The following is a 6255-nucleotide window of genomic DNA, read 5'->3' as shown; positions in this document are numbered from 1 at the left end:
CTGGTTTGAAAAGCTCGAGTCTGTGTTCGAGATGTGTGAATGCCCTAAGGCTCGCAGGGTGAAATACGCCACTGGCACACTTGAAGGGATTGCGCTAACTTGGTGGAACGCGCAAGTGCAGATCTTAGGGTTGGCAGCTGCTAACGCCACCCCATGGAATGATTTCAAGGAACTGATCAAAAGGGAATACTGCACTCGGGAAGACATTCATAAGCTGGAAGACGAGTTGTACCATTTGAAAATGACTGGGTCAGAAATTGAAGCCTATACTAAACGGTCGAACGAGCTGGCCGTGTTGTGTCCCACTATGGTGGACCCTCCAATCAAGCGCATTGAGTTGTATCTCATGGGGTTAGCGCCAGAGATCCAGAGCCATGTGACATCGGCTAATCTTGACAACATTCAGGCTATTCAGCGCCTCGCTCATCGTATCACAGATCAGGCAGTGGATCAGAACAGACTGCCTAAACGTATCAGCGCTACTGCTACCGCTACCACTGCTACTACACTTGCTACTCCCAGTGACAACAAGAGAAAATGGGATGGGGATTCCAGCAAGGGATCAGCTTCAGTTCAGTCACAGGTTCAGCAGCGAAAGACTGACAGTTACCAGAGTCCCAGTCAGCATTCTTCAGGCAGTCACAGGCAGGGGGGATATCGAGGGAACCTCCCAAAGTGTAACAACTGCAACAGACACCACAGTGGCCAGTGTAACAAGGGTCGCTGTCAGAGATGCCTCAAGATGGGTCACGAGGCCAAGGATTGTAGAAGCCCTCGGCCTGCGAACCATAATCAGCAGCAGCCACAAGCACAGCAGAATCAGCAACAGGGCAACAAGGGGTGTTTTCATTGCGGCGCAGAAGGGCACTTCAAAAGGCACTGCCCTCAGCTAAACAAGAACCAGAACAACAACAACAATAACAACAATCAGGGAAATGGCAACAACAACAACAACGGTGGGAACAACAACGGCAACGAAGCAAGGGGTCGTGCATTTGTGTTGGGGCAGGGTGATGCCAGAAATGATCCCAACGTCGTTATGGGTAAGTTTCTTCTTGACGACATTTATGTTACTGTTTTGTTTGATTCGGGTGCGGATACGAGTTATATGTCTTTGAAAATGAGTAAATTGTTAAAACGTACACCAACACCCCTAAACACCAAACATGTCGTAGAACTAGCAAATGGTAAAAGTGTAGAAGCCACACATGTAGCCAAGGGTTGTAACATCGTTCTAGCGGGTCAGACCTTCTCGATTGATCTTATTCCAATAGTTCTGGGTAGTTTCGACATCGTCATCGGCATGGATTGGTTATCCAAGCAGCAGGCGGAGATCCTATGCAAGGAGAAGATCATTCGTATTCCTCGTACGGGAAAGGAACCTCTCGAAGTGCAAGGCGACAAGAGTGGTGCTGTGGTTGGTGTTGGTGCACTTGTGTCTGTACTTTGTCTGTATTTTGTAATGATATAAAACGATGTCTTTTGTTAGTCTTGTTTACGTCTTTTGTTGTTTGTATATGTGTTTTGATGTAAGTTTGACCAAGTCAACCATCCTCCTGGTTTGACTTGGCCAAACAGTTAACACATGGTTTGTAAGTTGTTATGTGTCGAAGGATGAGTCATCGAAGGATTGTTTATATCCTTCGATGAGCTCGAAGGATAACCTTCGATGGATGTAGATGGACCTCGAAGGATATACCATCCTTCGAGGTATATGTGGATCCTTCGGTAGGTGTCTGGTCGATAGATGATCCTTCGATCAGTCTTTCTGATCCTTCGACCAGACAATCTGTTATGAGTATATATAGTCTTGTAATGGGTTCACTTCACAGTTAGACAGTTAGACAGAAAGATAGAAAGTGTGTGTGAGTGAACTAAGTCTTGTAGAGAGCATTTTCAGTTTGGTCAAGGGCTGTAACCGTGTCCACTGAAATACAAGAGAAAACTTTGATATCTCGTGTGTCTACCTTTCTCTTTGTAGCTTGTGTTCTCATATAAACTACCAGTTTGCACTCTAGCTTGGATTCCGCACTTGCTAGTGTCTTAAACATAACAAGGATAAGGTTTAACCTCGACCTCCGGGGGACCTACAAGTGGTATCAGAGCCGTGGCTCTTTTCCTTGTTAAAAAACCGAGTTTATACAAGACTTTGGAGTGTTTGGACAAAACTCACATGGTTTAGCACCCGTTTTTAGTGTTTTTCTCACATTTCTAGACGTAAAAACGTGTTCTAAACTAACCGGGTGTGTTGAAGGACGGGTTGGGTAACTTAAAAACTTGTTTTTAAGAAGTTTGGTAATTTCCGGCCAAAATTCTGGCTTACTCCGGTGACCGGTTTTCTGGATAAGAACTTTCTTTTTTAGGCAATATTTTATTGGTCAAATCTGAGTTGGTAGAAAGTATGGACTGAACATACCTTCTGCCGAAAGTTCTCTACCAACCAATCACCTTTTTCACCAACCTGTCACCTTTTGTCTGCAGTGTTCGTACAGATCGAATGATATCCTTCGAAGTCGAAAGATCATCTTTCGATCAAAGGAGGTTCGATAGATAACCATCCTTCGAACATCCTTCGAAGTCTGTGATTTATCTTTCGATCCAAGGAATCGTTTCGAAGGATATATTGTTCGATCTACAGTTGTTATTCGAAAGATAAGGATCCTTCGTTTTGGAGAATCTTTCGAAATCATTGTTCGAAATTCAACAGTGATCTTTCGAACACTGTTGATCCTTCGAACAAGTATTGATCTTTCGATCCTAGTCTGTTTGAGTTTAACAAGTTTGTGTTTTTCAGGTCTTTCGATCAAGGATCTTTCGGCTGTCTGTTCTCATTCAAGATATTAACATAGTTTGTGAAAATTAAATCTAAAAAAAAGGGAAAAACTTGTTTTTCAAATTTTAAATCAATTTTCACTTAATATATTAATTGTTATAAAATGGGAACAAATGGTCAGTGTGATCCAACCGCGTGGACTCAAACAACTTTGACTCCACAACCATCAGCTACGCAATCATCAGCCACGCAATCTACGTCAGAGTTCAACAAAACTGCATGGATGCAGGCTATTACCCCTCCTCAAGCTGCAATGATAACTGCAAGTCAATGGGCATTGGTCACAAATCAAAGCAGCAGCATTCAAGCAATGATGCAGAACGACAGTGAAACTGGTACAAGCACAAAACCGCCAAAGCTAAATCACATCAATGATTGGGGATGGTGGAAAGAAAGGCTGAGAACTTATGTTCAGGGGCAAGGTCAAGATCTATGGATGTGCTTTTTCACCGCATTTGACAATGAATTGGAAGTTGCAGGATCTAATCCAGAAACTTACAGCACTATGTCTGATGATGATAAGAAGAAATTTGAGTTAGAAAAGAAAGCATTCATGATTCTCACACAAGCTCTTCACAGAGACATTTACCACCAGTTTGTTTACTGCACGACTACTAAAAGCTTGTGGGATATGCTCACGTTACGATGTGAAGGAAATGCTCAATCTAGAAAGATCAAGCAAGAATTACTGAAGAAAGAGTTTGAAGGGTTCACGTGTATGGAGAATGAGACTTTGGCAGAGTTATCTACAAGGTTCCATCACTTGTTGAGCGAGATGTTTGCCTTTAGAGTCACTGCCACTCCACAAGAAATGGTGAAAAGATTCGCTGATAGCTTACCAGCAAAGTGGAGCAGTTTTCTTGAAATTCTCAAAGAAAATGGTGTTCTAGACACAATCACCGTTTATGAGTTAATTCAAAAATTGGAGAACAAGGATGTAGAAGAAAAGCTTAAGGCAAAAAGAACACTAACTCCTCAAAATCCAGAGATGTACTATGGGATTGCAGGAGGTATCAGTGGAGAAAAACCAGCCTCTCAACACGCGAAGCTTCAAACAGCTTTCATCTCAAACACCGGACCTTCCACAACAAATCAGTTTGATCCTTCAGCATACACGATGATGTATTCAAGACCAGATTCTTCTTCTCAACAACAGTATGTGCAACTGACAGCTCAGCAATTCACACCACCGCCTTTCTTAGACCCAAGCAGAGCTCAGCAGCAACAACCGCAGCAGCAAGGGTTTTATGGAAGCTCTTCAAACTTTCAAGCCACTTCCAATCCGAACACAGTCAGATTAGACACTTCCAACTTTTCCAAAGTCACTGTTGAAATAGCCAAGGAGCATATGGAGATGTTGAATACCTTGGTTAGTGCTTATTGTGGATTAGTCGCAGGTTAGATTGGGAATATCAATCTAACCAATGAAGATTATCAGCAAGTGGATAAAGAAGAGTTTGAAATGATGGATATCAAATGGGCTCTTGCTAGTGCAATTCGAAGAGCAAAGGAGTTTATGGAAAGGACGGGGAGAACCAACTTGGAAAGCAACAACAACACCAAGTATAGTTTTGATAAGAATGCTGTCACTTGCTTTAATTGTGGTGAAAAGGGTCACTTCAAGCGGGAGTGTCAGAAGCCACCTAAGCAAGGAAATCAGAATCCCTTCAGGAATCAAGGACAGCCACAACAGCAACAGAACAACAATTCTGTCAGATCAATAGTTCCTGTTGGAGGAAATGCATCTGGATCCACAAACACTAATCCCCACAGAGGATTGGTCGTTCAAGCTGATGAAATCTGCAACTGGAACCTTCAGCTCGGAGAAGGAGGAAATGGTGGAACAGCATGCTATGCTAAAGTGATTGAGAAGGTTATTGAACCCGTGTCTGCTGGTGAATCTTCAGAAGATGAAGATAGTTTGGGTTATAGTGTAAGCATGGATGGGGAATCACTTAATGCTGGTGATTTATCAGGTGATGCTTTAGATTTGGAAGTTGATGAGCTCTTGGCTGAAGCTGAAGCATTATGCAAGAGGAGATCTATTCTCTGCCAGAAATCTGCTGGAACTTCCGAGAAGCTTGCTCAGTTTTTTTCTCTGAAGATGGATCTTTTTCTTTTCATACAGCCTTTATGGCTCACGTAGAAGGTCAGACTTCTCAGGTATGTGATACTAATTCTGACTCTATTTCTGTTCCTATTGAATGTGCAAAGTGTTTAAAATATGCAGAAAAGGAAAGTCAGTTTAAAATCACACACAAACACAATCAAGAATTGATTGTAGATCTTTCTAAAGCAACCGAAGCTAACTTGTTTTTAACCAGAAATGAAAAGGAATTTAAAGCAACAATTGCGTCACTAAGACATGATGTTTCAGAATTACAAAAGGCTGTTTTGCGAAAACAACATGCTAACAATAATCTTATTGACACAATTGAAAAGCAAATGGTAGAGTTAGCAACAGCTCGATGTGAATGTGAGACAATTAAGCAGAAATTGGAAAGCTATTCCAATTCCCGCTATGTATTGGATCACATCATTGATGTTCAAAGGAAAAAAGGGGATGCAAAATGTATTGGATTCAAATCATGCCCTCCCCCAATGAATCACAATTACTCCAAATTGCCTGATGACGAGGATATGCCCCGTTTTGAACCTACTGTGCCACTTGGTCTAGATGACTTTGCAGCAGGCCTCGGGTTCACAACTGGTACATCATCCTCGGGTCAATCAGAATCTGAGAATGTGACAGATTCATCGTGTGTTAAGGAACAGAGTCCTCCCATTATTGAGGATGCTGATTCTTCGGACGATGAATCTGAAGAAATTGTGAAACAACAGTCTAACTCGGTTACAACAGATATTCCAATCGAGAATCACATCCTGTGTGATCCACCAGTGAAACCGAGTAAGACTGAAATGTCAAAAGCAATGGAGTCCCTTGTAGTTAGCCCTGAAGGGAATAACTTGTTGTATACGCTCAAAGGAGATAGCAAAATCTACTCTAACAAAGATTTTCCAATAAAAAATGTAAATCAAGATTTAATTGAGCAAATTTTTGAAGGATGCACTGATAAGTTTTTGAGGAACAAAAGTGGCAAAGTTACCGTCACTCAATGTGATCCAATTCCGGGTGAACAAATTAGAAAACAATATGGAAACCAAAAACTACCAATTGAGCGAAAACAACAAGTCAACTCCGGAAAGGGTAAGGTACAGGGAAAGAAGGCTCAGAACAAGAATGTTCAAGCACCTAAAGTTCAGCAGCCTAAGACTGAACAACCAAAGGTTCAACAACCTAAAGTTGAACAGTCCAAGGCTACTCAACCTAAGGCTGCACAACCTAAAATTCAACAATCAAGGGTTGAGCAATCTAAGGTTCAACAACAAAAGGTGCAAAACAAAAGAGCTCCTGTTAAGAA

Source organism: Helianthus annuus, chromosome 12 (genome assembly GCF_002127325.2).
Source record: "Helianthus annuus cultivar XRQ/B chromosome 12, HanXRQr2.0-SUNRISE, whole genome shotgun sequence".
In the NCBI taxonomy this organism is placed as follows: Eukaryota; Viridiplantae; Streptophyta; class Magnoliopsida; order Asterales; family Asteraceae; genus Helianthus; species Helianthus annuus.
This window is presented reverse-complemented; position numbering follows the sequence as displayed.